This window comes from Ciconia boyciana, chromosome 3, assembly GCF_034638445.1.
Source record: "Ciconia boyciana chromosome 3, ASM3463844v1, whole genome shotgun sequence".
Classification (NCBI taxonomy): Eukaryota; Metazoa; Chordata; class Aves; order Ciconiiformes; family Ciconiidae; genus Ciconia; species Ciconia boyciana.
In genome coordinates this window covers 84,757,253-84,778,874 of record NC_132936.1, presented here as the reverse complement: position 1 = coordinate 84,778,874, position 21,622 = coordinate 84,757,253, and the positions used below count along the sequence as shown (strand labels likewise).

The following is a 21,622-nucleotide window of genomic DNA, read 5'->3' as shown; positions in this document are numbered from 1 at the left end:
TGCTGTCACCACTCAGGTGGCAGAAGAAACAATTAAAAATGTAGCTTTATATTTTTGGCATGGTGACTTGTTTTAACTTAAGGAGAAGAAAGGAGGAGAATGCTTCAAGGTGTCTGTCTTTCAGATCAGCTCATAGTTTGTGCTAATGATGCAGATACATTAATAGTAAGTTACTAGGTGGCATAGTCCAAGTAGAAGTGAGATCGTCTGAGAGCACTTCAGCAAACATTCCCATCTGTCTCATTTCAGCCTGGTGTAAGTTTCTGTGAAGGCAGATTCTTCCAAATCAACGTTTCAGAAATTGCCTCACACACAGTTTTTGAGAGGTTAAGTGGATAGTTCATGGTCACCTAGCAGTCAAATACTTGAGTCTGGGAGTAGAAATGGCTCTTACTGAGTCAGTCTGCTTAGACCGTTTGCTGTGGAAGAGATATTTCCCCTTAACCCCTTGAAAACACAATTTCCCAAGATGTGAGGTGCTATTGAATCTTTCTGTAATGCGACAAATACTGAAGTTAATGGCTGGTACAAACAAAAGTTTCTTGAGCAGCTGGCTGTAGTTTAATCTTTCTGTTGTGCTTGAATTGTTCAGGTAGCGTAAGGTAAAAGTAAAACTTAGTAGCCATAATCTTCAGGTGACAATGGCTGGTTTGTTCTTTTCCTTTTAATTTATTTTAGAGGGACAAAGTTATGCTGCACCCAACATAATTAATAAAAATACTGTGAAATTGCAGAAGGTTCTATTTTTCATTAGTACAGTGAGGCTTTTTGGAGGAGTTTTTATTTTCCTGTCTAATCCTTTCAAGTAAAAAGTAAGAATTCATAGGTTATGCTTTCAGAACTGTTAGCATATTCACCTGCTGTCCTTGCTGGTGATGGTCACTTCAGTATAATATCTTTTTGGTTCAGCTTTTAATATTGTCTTAAGGTAAATCAAACTCTTCCACCCTGCCTTGAGAAACAAACCCAAACAGCGTAAGACCAAAGTGGCACCCTTCCTTCAAACCTGAACAATTTCCTACACTCTTTCGTATAATGATCGCAATTTGAATTCACAATTTAGCTTACAGCAAAGCTCTCCTGAACTAAGTATGTTTTAGCAAACCTGGATGTCAGTTCTTCTGATTTTGATGGAAGACTTGGTGATAGTCTGATTATGTCTACAAATGGTCATTGCTTTAATAAACATCATAGACACGCATATTACTCTAACCCTTTTTTGTTTTCTTGATCCTGCAAAGTAAGATGCAAACAAAATTTTAGATAGCATAGGTTTAAATGAAGCCTCAAGTACAAATTTGTTCTCATATTTGATAACCCAGAGGTACCTGGTTAGTATGCTAGAGCAAGCTCTGATACCTGTTTTGAGTGCCTTGGCTAATAGAGTGGGAATGAGGAATCCTTTTAACAAGACTTAAGATTCTGCCCCCGCCCCCCCCAATCTCCTGATGAGGCTAATACCTTACAAACTGTGAAGATTTGAAGATAATGCCTAGAATGGGAATTTGCTGTTGCTCCAACAATGGCAGGCTGACACTGGTGTAGCTAGCATGCACAGCCCACAGGTGTAGGAAGTTGTAATTTAGAACTGGTTTCAGACATAAGCAAACTGCAGGTCATCAGAAGTGCAGTGGTAATGATGGATGTTACTGCATCAGTAGTAGTAATGCCATTGCATTAGCTGTTCATAGTACCATATTTCTTTTCACCTGTGCAAATTAATAGAAGGTAGAATTGAGCCATTCCAGTTGTGGATTTGCTGCTGCTGAGTTCACAGCTGCTGGTGAATAAGATCTGTAATCTTATTTTACTGCAGGTGAAACTACTAATCTTTCTCCCAGAAAGAGCCATCTTCCCTTCTGTGGTGCTCCAAGAACAAGGCACTTGTTTTCAGCACTAAGAGGATTTCTCATAAAGGAAATCAGAGGTCTGTTAGGTTTATGTTGGGAAGTCTCCTATCGTCAGTTATGAGCTTCTCAGGCAGCTCTTATAGAAAAAAACCCAGCTAGTTTCATGATCATACAGGACTACCTTTGATGTCTCACCATTAAGTTTTCTGGATAATGGAATTGAATCCAAAACCAGGGTGATCAGGCACACACTGAATCATCTGGCACTAATTTCCTTACCCTAGGGGATGACAGAATATTATTGTTGCCCTTAACTTGAAAAATGGAGAAGTCCCAGCCCTGCTGTGTAGGAGGCCAGCCAGCCATCATCAAAGTAAAGCCCTAGCTGTTTATGCACCCAGAAGAATCTTTCTAAAGTTTCATTTGTACATCTGTTGATGGTGTGTTTAAAGTCCCTTAGGCTAAACAGTGGCCCTACATGACCGTTGTGTTAAAATTAACATGAGTTAAACTTCAAGGGAATCTTTGAAGTGGTCACTAAGTGCTTTTAGTGAGTGTTTCAAAGTCATGTTGTACTGTACACCCATGCTTCTGCATTTTTAAACATACGCATATGAAAAGGGCTGATGTGAAGAAAACATTTTCTTCAAGGCTTCTGTTGTACCCAAGTATTGGTTTGGTTTTTAATTTGTGTGTTTACACTGACCAGTGTGGCTTTATGGTCTCCTTTATGCAGTGACCAAAAAAAGCCTGTCTGCACAGCAGTCAAATCTGACCAAAAGCCTGTTGCAAAGAGCTGAAACTTGTGCTTAATTCATGAGGACTGGGCTAGCTTTCATCAGAGGCACTCCAGAAACTGAGCTTATGGTGCGGGTAACAGTACTTGTTTTCTGCATTTGTACCAAAACAGAGCTTCCCAAAGAAGAAGATGTGGACATCTCATGCTGTTCTTGGAGGGCAGAATTTGCCACGTCCCGTGTATGAATGTGTGAGTGAAGCCATAGAAAACAGCTGGCCCTGCCGTGATGTTTCTGTACCAAACTGTCCAGCATACTGGCACTAGCTAATGGGCAGCTTTTTCAAAGTACAGTGGTTTCCATATGTTCTTGAAAAGAAAATACAGGTTCTCACTTCTTTCCCTGTGGTAGGGGCTTACAGGTGCTAGTTTTACAGGATATTTACTGGACATCTTTTGATAAGGTCACTATCCTGTTCGATCACTGCTGTAACCTAATAATCATGAGCTCTTAGAGGCCTCTGTGCTATAAGCTTTTGACTCCAGACATATAGTTCCAGTTCCTGTTTCGTAAAGGTCAAGTCTTGATTTAATGGGTTGACAGATGCATGTCCTCCTGCAGTGCGCACTGATGGTTACATTATTTCCCTTACACCCTGAGGATGTTCTTGACTCATGTTTGGGGTGAGAGGATGTCCGTTGGTGCTCTTCCACTACGTGATAGTTGCTGAATGGAGTGTTGTTGCAGTTAGCACCATCTTGCTACAGCCTGCAGATTTGTCCGAGTGGTCCCTGCTGCAAGACAGTTATGAGTGGCTTTCATGTATGAAATTTCTACTGTGCATGAAGGCAGAAAACAGCTGAAGTCAGATATTTCTGCCTCTTCACAGCTTGGACCCTTACAACTAAAACCAGATTTGGTCACACTATCATTTATTCGAGCACATGTTAATCTAACAGCAGAGGGCAGCTTTGCCCACACATTCTGTGCAAGCTCATCCTGCAAAATCCTAATTTTTAGAATCTTCCTGTCTGGTGAGGTGATGCAATGCAGCATTTTGTCCAGACAAATTTGGTACAGTATATAAGACAGGATCAGTGGGGCAGCAGTGGTATATGTTTCTACTGATACCTAATTTTGTTTTTTTAAATCCTGTGTGTTTGGTTTATTGTGGTGACATGATTAGAAGGATTTCCCTTTTCTTTCTCTCCATCCCTCAACACAAACCAGGTATATAGATAAGCCAGCTGCATTGTGCAACTTAAGCTCTGCAACAGAATGCAACTGAATGTCATTCCCAGGCATGCAAGAGAAGAGTTTTCCCCTGCCCAGCTGTGATTTTTCTGGATGAGCTTTGCTAGCTGGAGTGAAAGGAGAGCACCTGTTAACTGCAGTAGGGGTGGAAGAGAAATCTGTACCTTGAGCCTCTGCCTGGAGTTGGGCTCTGGCTGTGATGGCCTGTGTGAGGAGGGCCAACCAAAAAAAAAAGGGGGCAAGATGTTATAGGTTGGTGACAGGATGCAGTTTCGTTGCTGGTTGAAATTCAGCTTAAGGTGGCAAAATCTACACAACCTGTTGCAATGCTGTAGGTGATGTGAAGTGAGCTGGTGGGGTCTCTCTCATGCCTTGGAGGCAGCTATTTGTATCGTAGTGACACCCTGGCTTGAGACCAAACCTTAACTACTCCTGCACCTCAGAAGTGGTTTCTCTCTGCTTCCTGGGATGTGTTTGCAGGGGGAAAGTGTATGTTGACGCTGTACAAGTAATTGGAAGTTTTCAGCCCTTGTAGCTATCAGCATTTTTCCAAACATTCAACTTGTTAGTAAGAAATTCTTCAAAGTATGCTTAAAACATGGCAAGTATCTGGAGAAAGAGAGCTGTTTAATAAAAGATACTGTCTCTGCAAACCATGCTTCTCCTCCTTCCTTAGGTCAATCTGGGTATGCTACACCCTGTAAGATAGCCTGGAAGATACAGAAATTTGCTGTAACAAACCAATCTTTGCCTGTTTTGGCATGTATGTAAAAGAGCGTTTCCTGGAGCTCTGAAACAACCTGGTTAGCATCTTTTGTTGTATTTAATATTATTTAATGAGAAGGAATGTACATTCAGCTTTGATGATTAAAATGACAATGATTATTGCATGAATTTGTTAATTATAATGCAATGACTAATTAAATGGAGAAATGGAGAAAAGGGATTCTTGAGCAAGCATGTTCTTTGAGAAACTCTCCTCTGGTGTTTTTAATTGATGGTACATGCCTAATCAGTTCATAGAAGTATCTCATTATTGGTGGGAACAGGCTGGTTTTGATGGAAGTTTACTTTCACCACACATTGACCTGGTATAATGTAATTGCTTGGTCCTGTAAGTTACCGCAATGAAGACTACCAACTCCTAGAGTTAAGGAGGTGAAAGTTTTTGCCTATATAAAGAAGAGAAGCCCCATCTGACCCCAGGCTGCAGCCTCCATGTTTATTGAGTTCTTCTGTTTCGAGTGTTTCCTATAATGACACTCAGCTAAATTTGCATAACCATGAGGGGTTGCTATTTGATTACATTTCATTTGCTTTTATCTCTCCATCTAAAGTTTTGAGCTTTAACATCAGGCCCCTTGGCTTATGTTAGAAGTTGTCTGACAGAACTAAGGGCCCTTTTTTACCCCTCTGTAGGGATGTTATCTGCTGGCCATTGGCACTGGCAGAATTCTTAGCATGAAATTATTGTTATTACTTCTGTATCAGCAGAGATGTGTGTGGCACTCTGAAGAATCTGTCAAGATGAAGTCTCTGCTTCTGCAAGCTCACAGTCTGCGGTCCTGATCCTGTAACTTACTCTGCATGGTCCTTTCCTCATGGAAACCTAAGCAGTCAAGAGCAGGACATTGGGACAGTGACACAGGAAGGGAGAAGGTAAGGTTTAGGATAGTATGATTGTTTTGGTAGTTATTGGGTGGGTGTTTTATTTATCTGAATTACATATGAAGCTCCAAAGCTTGCTCCTTTTCTACATCACATTATTTTTAGACTGATTGGCTAATCAGTGCTAGGTACTAGTATCATCAGGAGAAATCAGACCTCAACCAACCATAGGCTTGCTTATAAATCATGAAACCTACCAAAAGAAAAAAAGGTATTAAAGACACTCTCTATAACTGAAAAGATTTGAAGCACCACCCCCCTGCTCCCCACCCAACTGAAATCAAATAACATGAACTGTCGAGCACTGGGTTAATTACTCTGCTGGCAGTCCTGCAGTTCGTAAGTGCCTTCTGCATTGCAAATGTAAGAAGCAATCTTTCAGAAATCTGGCTTGTGGTTTGATAGCAGCTTTAAAAGGAACTCTGACTGTTCTGTCAAAACTTAGTAATCAGCCTATGCCATAGTGCCTGAAATTTGGTGACCCCATCATGCAAATAGGAATGCTGGGACAGAGGTATTAAGCAGGCATAAATAAGGCGAACAGCTTAGAAAGCAACACAGTGAGTCAGCATCCATCCTTGATGTTGGATTGCAAACTGTGAATACATGACAACCTGATAAAACAGTTGAAAACTGGAGAGGTGCTTTACTGAGAGAAAGTTGTAGCCCGGTTTTGGACAGCTGACCCATCCTTAAAAACAATGCAGCCTTTTAAAGCTTGCTTCTGACGCTCAAAGTCCTCGTGGTTAGACCAGATGTTGACCAGGATGGCTCTATCCTCCTTTTTCTGCTTTGGAGCCAGTATCTGGAAAGGAGAGGAGGATATGCCTGGAAGGAGCTGGCTACATGGTAGCCATATGTCCAGAAGGTCAGATGATCAGACTGGTGTGTCCTGCCACCCTCGGGAACCAACAAACTAACTGGTTCTTAGTGGGGAGCTTGAGCTAACTTCTTGGGCACCTTGGCTTCTCTGGGCAACCCTGGAAGTAAGTGCTGATAAGTTGGTTTTCTAAAGCCCACAGAGACCCTGGGAGGGAATGTATTGATATTGGGGCAGTGATCTCCCCATGCTTTTTGTCATAAAGTGTGAAGCAGGGAGAACAATTGGTTCCTGTGTAGAATCCCTCCCTTCATTTTGGTTGTTTCCAGGACGCTGTTTGTTATGACACTCTGCCAAGGTCAGGGGCAGTGTTTTCTCTGCTGGGTTGCCCTCAAAATTTTTCAGCAGGCCTGATAATATTGTCATTAGACTGTAGGTCTTTTCACAGATGGATGTCTCCTACCTTAGGCAGCACTTTTTCAGTAAAAACAGTGATCTCACCCTGATTTTAAAGAAAAAAATTAGGAAACAGATTGCAGTCTGACAGAACCAGCAATAGCTCAGACTCAGGATCCTTCATGGCCTTTCCTTTTTTTTAATCTTACTGTTCAAACCCTGCCTCCCCAGCTCCTGGTAATGTTGCAGGTGGTGTGTGTTGTCGTGTCTCAGCAGGTGACAACACAAGCTTTGTTGTTGATTGATGCAGCAGGGATTTTGTACATTCAGAGTATTTGTAGGTCATCATAGTATTTGTAGTCACCAAAGTATTTGTAGGAGTCATCACTCTGGGCTTTTGAAGAAATGCTGCTGTAAGACTGATTCACTGGAGCAGCATAGATTATCTTCATTTTGGGGAACTTAACTGCATTTTCCATTCTTTTTGGAAGACCACATTATTTTTGTTAATATCAAAAATATTGTTGACATGGCTGTTTAGGGCACATACAGTACAGCTGTGCTCTTGTGAAGCTTCACAGGACTCAGGGACCAAAGACGCGGAGCTAATGATTAGCTAGACATACTGTCCTTTGCACCAGGGCCCAATGCAGTCCGCTGCTAATCACCTTTCATTGCTCATAAGGCGTGAGAGTGGTCATATTTCCAGTGGGAAGTGCAGGAACAGAAATCACTTTGCCATGAGGCAGAGCTTTGTGGGCAGTCTTGGATGCCTGATGCAAGGCTTCTTCCATTGCTTCCCAAAATGATGGTCTCTTCTGGCAGAGTTCAGGCACTGGGAGTGTTTTTGGCTATTTTCTGGCTAAACAGAAGTCTGCTGCAGCCAGGGCTTTCCAATTTAACATCTTGCAATGAACGTCAGAATTCACATACACCAAAGCTCCTTTTTCTTTTTAACTTGCTGTGTGAAGGTCATACAAAATAATTCATTCGCTGCCCTTTGCTGGGTGTCTTCCAAAGGTGGAGTGCCTGCCTTTTGCTGTCTAAGGGGCTCAGCATTTTGGCTTTTCTTTTTTTCAGTGTTGAAAGGTTAACATTTGTATTCTTTTCGGAATACAAAGGAAATGTGTCATCGCAGAGGCACACAGCGGAGTTAAATTTTCAGGGGTGGCACTGCACATAGCATCCGGACACACAGGTACTGAGGCATTTGGTCTGACGCGACTGGGAACAGGGCATCAGGTCTAGATTCAGGCCTGTCTCCTTGGGACAAGGCAGCACTCGCCGTTCCTGCCAGCCCATCATTTTGCCTAGATGTCCATATGACAATCGCAGAAGATGCCGAGGCTGCGGTAGCGTAGTGTGCAGCAGCAATGAAAGATGGGAATCTGCGGGCCTCGGTGTAAACACCAGCTTTTCCCAGCAAAGCCCCATTTGTCTTGAACTTCCTTTTGGTGGAATGTTCCCGTTTCTCCTTGCCTTCCTACACCTATCTTTTATAGCCCAAGTGGTTCTGCAGTTGTCAAGCTTGGTTGTAAAGCACTGGAAGGAAACCGGGCCCCGTGTTGAGGGAGCGTGCCTGCTGCCCAGAGCCGGGCACCGGCGAGGGGAGGCACGGAGAGCCTGCAGAGCCCCATGTTTTGGCTTCCCAGAGCCGGTGCCACTAGATGGCAATGTGGTACTCCTGCAGCTGGGACTCCCCTTTTCTTTCCTGTAAAATTTCTTGCTTTTTCTGTGTTTATCTCTGCCAAACTGATGATTGCACCCACCACCCCGGCAAGAGAACAGAACAAAATCATTTCATAGAACATTACAGCTGTTGTGCCTTTTTCTTTTCTTTCTTTTTTCCTTTTTTCCCCCCAGTTCTTTGTCCCACAGCAGGGTGCAGAGGTTTAAAAACCTTCTTTCTTAATCGCTCTCCTTCTAAAAACAGAGAAAACACAGCCTCTTGGGAGCAATTAGCTGTGAGAAAAGCATTTCTCAAACAATTGCCAGGAAATATTGTCTTGACCGATATTCCTGATGTAACACTGTCGTTCTCAGTACTGTTATTCTAAGATACTCAACTGCAAAAACAGCAGGGTACAGATCTGTAATATATGATCTGCAGCTTACCACCTACCATACCTTTTTATATCCATTTACTTTCAGTTTGTGTCCTCCCCGCACCCCCTGTGGCTATTCTGTTTAGGAGAGTGAAGAATTATTTGTGACTCTCCTCTTGTGACTAGTGTATCAGGCCAAGGCTGTGACAAGACACGGCTGAAAATTAAGGTTATGCCTCTGCTGCCCGGGTTCCTGATTGAAATTCAGTGGCAGTGTGCTGCGGAGGAGGTCAGGCTGCACGCTTACAGCGATCCCTTCTAGCCTTAAAACCTGGCAGCCTGGGAGTACGTGAGGTTGGTGAAGCCTGAATTTCAGTGGGAGCAGCTGGAGAGCTGGCATACATAAAGCCGGCAGCAGAGGTACACTGAGACCAGGGTCTCGACCCTGAAAGCCTTCTCCCCATCGTTGTATTCATGGAAGATGGACCAGGCTGTAGGGTGGGGAGGGGTTGGAGCAATGGTGGTAAACTTCAAGCGCTAAAAGCCAGCATTAGCAGTGGCTAGGAACCACTGCTAGCTAGCCAGCTAGCTAGATGTACACGCATGCATGCCCATCTGCATGCACAGCCATAGCTGTTTGTATTGAGCGGTTCAAATTTTGTCCCTCTTTACATAAATTCATGGAGATTTGAGAAATGAGCCTCGCTCTGTGGGACAGGGTGTGAACTGAAGCACCTTCTGGAAGACAGACAGCAGTGTAATCCTTTCATTCAACCCTGTCTGCAGCTGCTTTTTATAAACTTGGCATAAATACATACTCAGTGAGGCCAGGCCTGTGTAGCTGGAAAATATTTTCCACCATCCAGAAAAACAGAAGATTGGAAAAAGAGCCCAGAAATTGTGCATAACATGGAATGGCCTCGCTTGTGGTTTTTTTCCATGACTTCCTCAGCTCATTTTTCTGCTGCCAATTTTAGAAGCCCATAAGTCATACTTGTTAAACTTTCTCAGTTAAAATGTAACTCTAAGAACAAAGTCATATGATATGTTGCAGCCAAATAATCCTTCCAGAGCCTCTGACTGGGGAAAAGCTACCCTAATCTGGCCAGTTTGCGAACCTGCATGGGCTCCTGTCCCGGGAGAGGCAGGGCTGAGGGGGCAGGTTCGCAGCGTGAGGGCCAGCCGCACTGCCCTCCCTGGTGAAGGCTTCCCCATGGACTTCAGCAAGCATTCCTCCCTGCTTTTGCTAGGGTAGTCAGGCCCGTGGTGGGTTACGTTGCAGGACGGTCATTGCAGAAATGTCAGCTCCTCCTCTAGAAGGACTTGAAGCAGGAGGCGAAGCAGAGGCTGGCGGGGTCCAGCAACGGAGGGCTGAGACGCTCTTGTAGGAAGGTGCTGCTGCCGTCAAGGTGAAGGAGCTGAGGGGTGAGGAGAGAGCAAGTTGCTAAGAATGAAAGTGAATTTGCTGGAGGGTGTGAAGAAAGGGCATCCTTACTTCACTGTGTTTTGAAGCGTTGAATCAATACGGAAGGACTCGTGTGCCAGGAGCAATATTTTTGTTTGCCAGTTTTGGTCTCTTTTATAAGGTGATTGTGCTTACACCGGGCCCCAGATGGTTGTCTTGAAGTGCCACCCCTTGTCCAGGGTGCGCTCTGTCCCCTCGCACAGAACCCGTCCCCCGTCACTGCTGCGGGGGGATCGCTCCAAAGGCACACAGAGCGGGATTTGGCTGTCGGCCCTGCGGGCAGTGGTGCTCCGGCCTGCCTCCTCCCCGCCGCAGGGGGCTGGCAGTCCCGGCCTGGGCCCCTGCGACCTGGTGGCTGGGGAGGGCAGGGAGCGCTGGTCTCCCACCATGGCTGCCTTGGGCAGCCTCTGTGCCAAGGGTGTGCGAGTCCGGCAGCGCGCGAGGGACCGGAGCAGGCAGAGGGGAGGCAGGTGAGAGGAGGGAGTGGAGCCGTGGGGGGCTTCTCGGTCTGCTCACCCTTCCAGCCCTGCCTCCCCCTGGTGCTGGGGGTGGAGCAGCACGGAGAGTCTCCCTCTGGAACAAAAATATAAAAGTAAGAAAATACCTCTGTTTTTCCCCCTAAATATCAGCTTTTGAGTTTGGTTCTGGCCCTCGGTGTAAACTGGGAGAGTGTCTGGAGGAAGTCGGGGGAATCACGCTGCTGCAGAGCGGCTGCCAGGAGCGGCGGGCCCCAGAGACCGCCTTTCTGCGGCAGGGCGAAACGCCCTCACGAAGCCTGTGTGGTCTTCACGGGAAGGGAGGAACTGAGCAAACCCACTGGAAACCGGCGAGGCTGTTGTAATGTTTTTTGGACAGCCGGTTTCAAAAACCAGCGACTGCCTCTCTCTCTCTCTCTCTCCCCCCTGGCAGCCACTTCCCGTGCCATGACATTGAGGGAGGTGGTGGTGACTGATGTAACCGCGGCCGGGCAGAGTCACTTGCCCAACGTGCAGAGGCTGGCCGACAGCCAGAGAAATTTGCTAAGGCCGGGTTTTCTCACAACGGGCTCCCTGTCCCTGTGCGCATACCTGTAACTGGGCCAGGTGCTTGGCACGGCCGCCTCCCCAGCTGAGTACATGAGGCGGCGGAGCTGCCCAAGCCAGGAGGAGGAGGAGGAGAAGAAGAAAAGGAAGAAAATTTTGTTCTTGTCCCACGTGAATGCAGACTTGATAATGTCCCTAGGCATGCATTGTTTGTGTCACCATATTGTAATTAATAACGATGCCTGTTCGCTGAAGCCAGCTGTTCTTTGTGCTAATGGTGGGAGGCATGGGGGAGAGGGTGAGGAGAGGCCTAGTAGATTTTTGCTGGATCACCACCTTTAAGTTACTGTGACAGACCTTTCAAAGGATCTCTTTGTATGAACTGGAATATAATGCTCAGCTGGGCTCTTAAATTCTGGCTCTGTTGAGAAGAGAGATCCTTTCGTATCAATTGTCATTTCGTATGCAGTTCAGGCACCAACTTGTAGAAAATCTGGGCCAGGAGAGATATCATTAGGTATTTATGGGGGTTTGGTTGGCTCAGCAGTCAGTTTTTCCATTGTCATGCCGTGACAGTAGTGCATTACATACACCCTCAGGAGACATCCTTCTGCTTCCACAACAATAAAGGACTTTTTTCTTTTTCTGACTCATCTTCAGCCTGAAAAAAAAAAACAACCACCACCAGTAAATATAATTAGCAACAGGCAGATATACTGTACGTAGCTCTCAGAGCCCGTTGGGATAGTTCCTGTTAAAATGCTCGTGGTTCCTCACCCCAGGCTTAGACCTCCAGCTGCGTTCCTGATTACACTTAGATGTTTTAACATAGCCTGGTGATGTTGTAGGCTGAGGAGCCATTTCTAGTTTGGATAAAGAGGAGGAATATATTTAATGCTGGGATTGTCTTTCATGCACACACAGGAGCTTTGGCCGACTCACAGCTCACGAGGCAGGGGAGTAAGAATGGCTGCGCTGTGCCGGATGTGAGGTCCACTTAGCTCTTTATCCTGCCTCTGACAGGGTCCAGCAGCAGATGCTATGGGAAGGAGGACAAGAAACAGAGCAAGTCTAGACTGATCCTGCCCCAGTGTGCCCTCTTGGCTCCCAGCACAGCTATTCTTGCTCACCAAAGGACAGGGGAAGAGGCAACTACTGCCTTAGTCCTTCCGTTCCCCAGCTTCCTCGGGCCCCGCTGCGCCGTGGCCCCTTTTTGCTTTGCTTCCCAGATGTGGCTCCGCGCGGGATGGAAAGCAGACCTAGGTCTGCTCTGCTTTGCTTTGGATCCACATGGTCACGTGAGGATTTCTGGGTTAAATGTGTCCTGGTCCCCTCAGTATTTCCCTTATGTAAGCGTGATGGAGCCGGGAGCAGGTGGTGTGCAGCTGGGCTCTGCTGTCTGCCAGGTGGGTGTTCCCTTACGCCGCAAGCCAAAGTCCGCGCCATCCCAGTTAGGGGCTGCTGCCTGTCCTGCGTGTGCCATTGGAGCACCGCGAAGCCAGGACCCAGCCTTTGGGTCCATGTTTCACCTCAGGGCGAAGGCTGACGCCAGTCACATGGCTGCGAGCGGGCCAACTGGGAGATTAGTACAGCTTTGTTTATTTATTTATTTTAACCTGTGACTAAGATGGGGGAGTATTTGGATCGGAGCCGCTCCTCCCAGAAAAGTGCTGTTTATATTTCAAGTCTCCTGAGCAGCGTCAGTCGGATCTGAAGGGCTCATAACCTAGCAGTGGTATGTGGGCCCTGCTGGCATGTCCTCACGTAACCTGGCATTCACGCTGCTGGACAGAGCGTGGGCTGGTTGTTTGCTCATCCCGAGTGCAAATGGCCAGAAGTTTTCCTCTGTATTCCTGATTGCTGAGCTCAGAGGGGTGGAGGAGAGGCAGAGCAAGCTTTCATCTGAAAGTGGCCAGGCATTGCGTAGGGCCGTACCTGGGGTTACACTGAGAAAAACGTGACCATGTGGGTGGGGTGATCGCTCTATAGCCACAGACAATATTGCAAGGCTCACCTGTGCGGCATGTGTTTAGCACAGTCACTGGTAACACTGCTGTGTGTGTAAGCAAGTCAGTACCTGCTGCCATGTGATCAAAAGGAGAGACGCTTTTAGAAACATGCGAGGGTGGCATGAAAAAACAAGTCAGCTGAAGTATCCTTAGCTTGCAGGGCACCTGTGGGCTAGTAGACACAAGTGAAACAGTGCACAGAAGCTCCTCAAATATCAAGCTGGTGTTTATTTCCATTATCTCTACCTAATTCCACCTGTGTAAGCTACTTATTTCTTTGAGATCTTGTCAATTCAAGGCCCTGGCTGTAGACACACCTAACCTCTGGGGGAAGGGCAGAGCCAGCTCAGCCGACTTTGATGGAAGATGATTTCCCAAAGCGAGGGTCTTGTTCCCTATGGCAGGGCAGAGGGCAATACAGAGAACTAGCCAAGAAGCATTTAAAGCCTAGGGCTTTAAATAGCACCTCACTAGGTGGCTAGCGAACTAATGATATATGGGGAAATAGGATTTTGTATTCTTGAGCTAGGGGAAGTTTGGAGAATCCTGTCCCCATATGTCATCAGGTGCTAAAACAAGTCTCCTGGAAATGTAAAAAGTCTGCCTCTCTCCCCTCCTTGCCCTATAGCAATGTAAGTAGCACAACTTCATCTGAGTTTTGTGACAAATAAATGAGTAATCCTGCCTCCAAGACTGTCTGGGACTTCTGCACCACATCCTTGCTCCAGCTTGTACCACAGTACAGTATTTTACCATGTCTAGGATGGAGAAGATTTATTCTGTGTAGCGTGCTGTGGTATGCTCACTGGTCACAGCATTGTCTGTGGGGTGAGAAATGGGGCAAGACTCCTCTCAAGCCATCAGTCTTGGGCATTTTCTGTTTTACCACTCTAATTCTTCAGTGAATCACCTGGACAGGTAAGGACTGGGGTCAGGCCTGTTGGCCTTTGGTCAGCAAACTAAAACCTGGGGTTTTTTTCTGAACCGAGTTTGTAAACAAGGCATAGGCCAAAACTTCTTTTAAGCTGTCATGGGAAGGGCTGGAAAATAGGAAGAAACCAGTGCCAGCTCAAGTGCAGTGTATGCTGAGAGTGGTGCTCTCCTTTCCAGCAGGGAGGACTTCAACATCCTAAACCAGCAGCTCAGCCATGGCAGTGCAGCAGAAGCCCTCCAGAGAAAGGGGACTGTGGAAACCTTCCCTTGTGTTGGTTGTACGTCCTGGTCAGGGCCCAGCAGCTGTGGGACTGCAGGGAAAGTTTGCGTGGTGATTGCTCATGTGTTTAGTGAAGGGTCTGCAGGCTCCATGCTGCCTGTGCCCTCCTGTTCGTGAGCTTCTTAAACTATATCTTCAATGGAAAGTAACTGGGGGAGAGGAAAAGCAGCTTTCTAACCATGTTGAGGCTGGCCTTTTGTCAGTGAAGAAAGACCTAGACATTAGTGGTGCTCAGAGGCGCTGGCTGAGCCAGGTTTGATCTTGGGAGCACCTATGTAAAGATGGGGTATTTCCCAAGGAGGCAACTCTGTAAAACCGGTGAAAATGAGGCCAGGCTCATGGGGTTCTGTTCTCCAAATATGAGTTTTATATTGAGCTTAGTGGGAGGCAAAGGTGTGTCAGTCTTCGGGCGGGTGGGTTTTTTGCCGCTGCTTGAGCACAATGGGGAACCTCGGGGAAAGCCTTCCTGAACGAGTTGACTACCTGCACCTTGTCTGATTTATGTCCTTCTGGCTTGTGCTGAGGCACAGCCTGGCGTCGGCAAGCTTTCTTGGTGTGTAGATTGCTGCTTCCATTTGGTTAAAACATGCAAAGTGTCTTTCAGAGAGAAGGAATGGGGTTAGGAAGAGGAAGCTGTGTGAGGCTTAGTTTGCATTACTGAATCATGCTGGGCTTGGTTTGGTAATTCCCTCTCTCTAGGCCCCGTTTCAGTCGTTTCAGGTTTCAGCCCAGCGCAGCATCAATAAATCCATTCTTCCAGGAAGGTCAGACTTACGTTCACTCCATCCCTCCCCTTCTCCCTGCAAGAGTAAGGCTGTTCAATGGCAACAAGGGTTCAGGGTGCAATCTGAGCGGGAGGAAGCACCTTTGCCGTTTCTCGTCCTTCTGTGAGCAGGCAGGGACAGCAGTCGCCTTTCCCCACGTAACCACTGAAGTCTCCAGCTGCCCCTACGAGGGTTTGGCTGCTGGTACCTCGAATGGAGGCCAAGGCCAGTTGCAAGTGCTCAGGACCTCCCAGGACCAGCCCTCGGCTTAGTTTTCCCTCTGGCCCCACCAGCTCAGGAGGGGCCCTGTGCAGTTGCGGTAGATTTGGAGGGTGTGCTTTTACTGACGGTGCCTAAGGAAAATTTGAGGTGTCTGATGACAGCGTATTTGTGTCTTAAAGCTGCTCTGTGGTACTGAAGGACAATTATTGAAATAAATAAATGGACTGAAATAAAATTCAGGAAAGACAACAGCTCAACGGGAAAGTTATGAACGTAGCCATCAGCCTGATTTCGTTCATTTTGGGCCAGGTGACAGTTGCAGGCACAGAATTCAGTGACATTCAAACCTTTCTCTACAGGTGAAGGGACACAAAATGGGATCTAATTTGTTCATCATGGGGCAGCACTTTCTGGCATTCTTTTTTTTTCTTGGCAAGAAACTGTGGGTAATTTATGTCAATGTCATCAAAGACATATGCTTGGTACTCTCACAACTGTGACCTTGTATCCAGCTAAAAGAGTTATAGCGAGTAACCAGTGAGATGCTCAACTTATGTCCACAGGGCAGATTTTCCAAGCAGCAGCTATGCTGGCAAGGCTACCTGCCATGCTGTCCGGCCACGTCGGTGCCAAGTGATTCTGTGAAAACGTAGGCAGTGACGCCACAGACCAGTAACGACGGAGGTGAATTCCTGGAAGATGCCTACGAGGAGCAGCAGCCCATGGTGCGATGTACCATGGGATGCACTACTGTAGGGACAACTGAAACGTGGGAGGAGAGGTCAGACCAGTCACACCGGCATGTTGTAGTGTCCTGTCCGCACAGCAGGCAGCAACCTTACTGAACCAGTTGCAGAAAACTGGCTGCCTCAGCCGGGAGGAAACAGCTTAGCTGTCACAGCTTTCACTCAGAATTAGCTATGAGCTGGCCAGGCATAAATTGCTTTTAGAGTTAGTCCTGCCAGCTGCATTAGCAACAAAGCAAAAATTGTCTGAGGAACAAGGCTCGGGTTCACACGCTTAAACCCTACCTGTCATAAGGTTGCTAAACTTTTCCCTAGGGCTGGTACTACAATATTTACTGTATTGGCATGCTGTCTTTTCTGTTCGACTGCTGCATGATTGTATTATAACATGTCCTGTTGACAAGGACTAAACTCAGATCGAACTGTGTAAAGAGATAACTGTGGCCTTGATCACTCCATGGTGAAACCAGAGTAAATTACTGGATGCCAAATGAGTTATTCCCTGTTTATTTCAGATTAAACAAGCTTAGAATCTGGCCTTCAGATCATGTTATTTCTCTAATTCAACTGGGTCATATTTATAAATTCATGTAGTGTTCAAAATGATCCAATAAATGCCAGCACACGATCCCAGCACTTGCAAAACATCGAATGTATATATTGGCACTTTTTCTGTTTGCTGACTGCAGGACAAATAGGTTCTGTATTGGGACATCAAGGTCTGTTTCAGCAACTGGATGCATGACAAAGCCATGTTATAATCTGGGTACTGATTACGGCATTGAAACATGTTGGATCAGCATGTGGTAGATTTGGATGCGTAGATAGATCAACTTTTTAGTGGCCTATGGCTTGATTTCAGCATGGAGAAGGTTGTCAGCATATTTGTGCTAATTAAGGAAACAGCATGGGAAACTCCTTTCCACTGCAGATACAGCCAGAGCTCAGGAAATATCATTGCTCCTCAATGTTTTTTGTAACAGCCAGTTTGTCTTGAAGCAAAGAAGCAGCTTTGTGTCTTAACTGTATTTCTAAACTGCGCTGAAGCTTGTTTGGGTCTTGTCTAAGTCTTGTGTTTTTACCTGTTTCTGGAGGATGGGTTGAACTATTAGGTCACAAACACATTAGAAGAGCGTTTTAGCTGTATTTGGGGCCAGCAGTGCAGGGTTCGATTCTCCACCTTGATTGGGTTTATTTGTAATGTTGACAGTAACTGAATACCAAGAAATAAACACAAGTTTGTGCTCATGCTTCCCTAGAAGAACTTCCTTGCTGCTGAAAATAACGCTTGTGCACAACAGTAACTCTTTTTTTTCATTCAGGCAGTGTTTTGGATATGTTATGCTACTCTTAACATATTCCCATGTTCAAGTTCCCAAGAAGGCAGGCTGAAATGCTGCCAACTCTATTAAGTCCTTTACACTGAGTCAGCTGCTGTGATTTTACCTTTGCTCTTGGTCAAAGTATTACACCCTATTATCTTTTTGTTCTTTTTTTAAACATAAGAAATTGCAATACAAGTGTTTGCTCCGTGTGCCTACATTTCCTCCTACTTCAATGACAAAACCAGCACATTACTTTTATCATTAATAAGACAGGTACGCCTAGAAGCCCTTGATGTTTTCCCAAGGGATTCACAGCCCAAACATAAAGGACAAACAAAAATGGGAGAAATTAAGTGCCTTTATTTGCATTTATGAACAGGGAACTGAGGTAACCACAATTAAAGGGGCACTTAATTCCTTCTTATTGAAAGGCCAAAAAAAGAAGTCTTCAGCGAGGCTAAAAATAGACCCAGGACCAGCAGGTCTCTGTTCTGCAGACGGCTCTGAACACGGTTCTGCTCACCGGCCCCAGCAGTGCCCAGTCCAGCACAGCCATATGTCCGCATGCCTCTCCACCTGAGCTCAGGCCAGCAGCCCAGGTCTTTGCCAGCATCTCCACTAGGTCAGCACGGTTCTCCTGTTCCTGGTACAAGGTGCTCCCAGTGCTGCTAGCCTTCTGCCCCCTCCACTTTAATAAGAATTCTTGCTGAATTGACATCTGCAGTGAGGGCCTGTGATGGCTGCTTGTATTGACTGTGGAAGGCCTCCAGAATGGCACCTGCTGAGAAATGGCTGCCATGTGTAGGAGGTCATGGCAGACCTTCCCTAAGTGCCAGTCCATGGGAAGAGTTTTGTAGCTCTTACAAGTTGAAGGTGGAGTCAGCTATAACCTGACTTACCTTCCTTGGCATTTTGAAGTCTGGTGAAACATGATGCATAATGACACTCGTTCTGCCTTTGCAAGTAGGAGACTGCCTTTGTGCTGAAGTGTCTCATCAGTGAACCTCACCTCAATGCAGAGTGCTTATTCGGATGTAACCACGAAAATGAGGGCCGGCTAAATAATGCCTCCGATTGAAAGGATCCACTGAAGCTCATTATAATGATCTTAATGACTTCCAATTCAGCTGTGTCTGTGATACCAGAGTGCAAAGGTAATTATGGAAGTGCTAAATACTATTATTATTTGATATTAGTGACAGCGTGGGGGTGAGCCCTGGTGAGTCCTTCCCCCATCTGGCCTAGAGAGGAATGAGGGTTGCCCCTTTCCCTCCACCCCTCTCGAGACCTGGGAAGGAAGGACTGTGCAGGCAGGGTGGAGCCCGGACTCTGCTCCCTCTTCCAGCTGTGGCAACCTTGGCTCTTACTTTGCCTCCGTGGTGTCAGGAGGTGGCTCCTTTGCACAGCAGGAGCTTTGGTGCACGTGCAGCAAACTGGGAGAAAGGAGAAATGCCCCCACACCAGCCTTCCTGCCTCCATCTTGGCAGCAGGGGAAGCAAACATGCTGTCTCTCTCTGTCCCCCCCTGGTTTTGCTGGTCTTTCCCTCAGTTTACTCTGTCTCTCCTGTGGCCCTCTGGTACTACCTGATGTTGCTGGTTTTCCCTTCATGCTCTCTCCTTACCTGTTTGATCTCAGCTGGCCCCACCAGCACAAGCGCTCCCTTGGCTTGTACGGGATTTCTGTTTCCTCTGTGTTGGTGGCTCAGACTCTGAGGACAAGGTGGGGGTATTCAAACCTGGCTTTGAGTGGGGTCTCGGACCAGATGACCTCCTGAGGTCCCTTCCAGCCTCAATTATTCTGTGATTTGGAGGCCCTGGCTCACTACCGACATTGTTCTAGCCCGGGAAAGTGCTAACCCTTTGACTCATGAGGAGATTTTAAGGAAACAGTGATAACTTACATGGTTAACAATTTGCTGCCTGACTTTTGTGTCTACACAAAAGACTGCAGACTACATGATCTGCAGGACTGTACGTGCTGCCAGGGCTGTACGGCAAAGCCACAAGCACCAGCCTTGCAGGCCCTCCCGAATCATGGGTGAAATGGTGAGAGCACATTCAATTAGCTCTGCTCACTGACCATGCCAGGCTGCACTAGGAGAAACCTGTGCGGCAATGATTCAGACTCAAATGATTACTTGACCCAAAGGAAGGCTTGATGATACACTGAGGCTGGGACACACCAGCAGTGATAATAAAATGATTCACTGGCTGTGCTCTGCCATTCAAAACATCCGCTGTATTGCACAGGCAGGGGCATTCATGCAGGCTGCAATGAAGAAGTGGTATTTGCACCTTTAGCTGCCACCTCTCACTGAACCTTTCAGCCGCTGCCTCTGGCCACGGCACTTGTGTCCCTCTGGTCATGCTGACACTAGAGAGTTTTGCTGGCGGGGGCAGCTCCCTGACGCTGCCATGTGACGGCAGCCAGGCACCTCCTGCTGATAATGTCCACCCTCACCCTAAGAGGGTTTGGCCAAAAGCGTAGTGCAGCCAGGCATCCCCAGCGCCATCCTGTGCAGCGTGGAAGCACATCATTGGACTTTAATGCTAAACTGAGGGGCAGGTGGGAACTCAGAGTCCTTTAATTCTCTGTGCTCCAGCCCATAATTTGCACATCATTCTTCAAAACTCTCATAAATTCTTTGCACTGCTGTTCCCACTTCCATTTTTCCTGCTGCCAGAAATGTGGAGCTCACACAGCCCAGGCTGCTTCTGTGTTTCTTTTCTAGAGGGGCACATAGCCTGCTGTCTCTTTTAATTTCTCATGCTGCTGTCTATGCTTTCCTTCTTCCTGTTCCTCCCACCTTTTTGTCCTTCACTCTTCCTCTCCTCTCCTCCTGATTTTCTCCTGTCAGATACGTGCACTCATATGGTTTCACCAAAATGGTCTGAGTGCACTGACTACATCTGTCTTGTCCTGCTAAATGCTTCCCAAAGTGCTGGTATTACTGCATGCAGAGCAGGGAAGTCCTCAGCACCTGGGAAGTACCATTTTTCCTGACCCAGGAAGGGATACTGCTTATGGCAGTTTGCTGAGGCACTGGTAACATCTGAGGCACGGAAAGTTTACTCATGTTGGCTGGGACTCACAAACGTGTTGGGGCTAATAACACACATGGCTGGTATTGTGCTTTCCCTGAAGCTAAGTTGAGCAACATGTTAGTTAACAAGTTAGGCATTACTCAGAGCTCCTAAACCTCGTGTTTTGCCAGTGACAAAGTCGCAAACTTGTAGTACAACGCTCCCGACATTTTCTGTGTAGTATAATGGCCAAGCTCCAGTGGAGTTGTGCTCTATCCTCTTTGTCTTACAGTTCTGCCTGGACTTTTTTCAAATTTAAGTCTTCAGCTGTCATGTACTCTTGCCAGCTATCCTATATGCCTAAATAACTAGGTGAACTATCTCTGGAAAATAATCTATCTGATGAATGTAGCCCTTTCTTCCTGTGAGTGAATTGTCTTCAAACTGTCTTTCAAATGTATTTTACGTGCAGTAGTAGTATTTGTGCTTTGTCTAAGCGTGTGCTAGCTATGGATTCTCGGTGTGCTCTTGGATATAACTGTGGTTTTAAGTACCCACTGCTGGTTATTCATAGCGCACATTTAGTCATTTAACAAACATGGTATTAGTTCTGCTCTCTAAGTGGATGACTAATACTCTTATAAATAGGAGGAATGTGATCTGAAAGGTCACGTGAATGTTCCCAGTGTGAACATATCCCCAGACTATGAGACTTCTCATTCCAGGAGCATGCTTGCAAAAAAGAAAATGCTCATTATTAGGAAGAAGAAAAAGGGTTCAAAACGCATTCAAGCAATTTCTCTGCTTTAACTCCAACAATTTGCAATTGTTTGTTGAGTTTTGCATTGCAAAAGGTTTTGCAACGTTTGCTTTTCTCTGCAATCTCTGCTGACCTGCTTGGGAACATATGAATTGCTCTGTTGGAACAGTCCTGATCTCTCTCCTGTGCCAGTGCCCTCCCATGGAACATAACAGGACCTGAATGTTTCTTAAGTAGATATAAGAAACATCCTTTAACTTTCTTCCTAACCTCTTACACATCCCATTGGAAAGCAAGACAAT

General features: G+C 46.3%; 1 long non-coding RNA gene across 7 annotated transcripts in view; it reads left to right on the top strand.

The window, feature by feature from the left end:
* The first annotated feature begins 5,338 nt into the window (after positions 1 to 5,338).
* Positions 5,339 to 21,622, top strand: part of LOC140649342 (uncharacterized) — a 39,550-nt gene continuing 23,266 nt past the window's right edge. For all 7 annotated transcript variants that reach the window (XR_012041590.1, XR_012041586.1, XR_012041589.1 and 4 more), the window contains exon 1: positions 5,339 to 5,500. This is a non-coding gene — a long non-coding RNA (uncharacterized lncRNA). The remainder of the gene's footprint in view (positions 5,501 to 21,622) is intronic.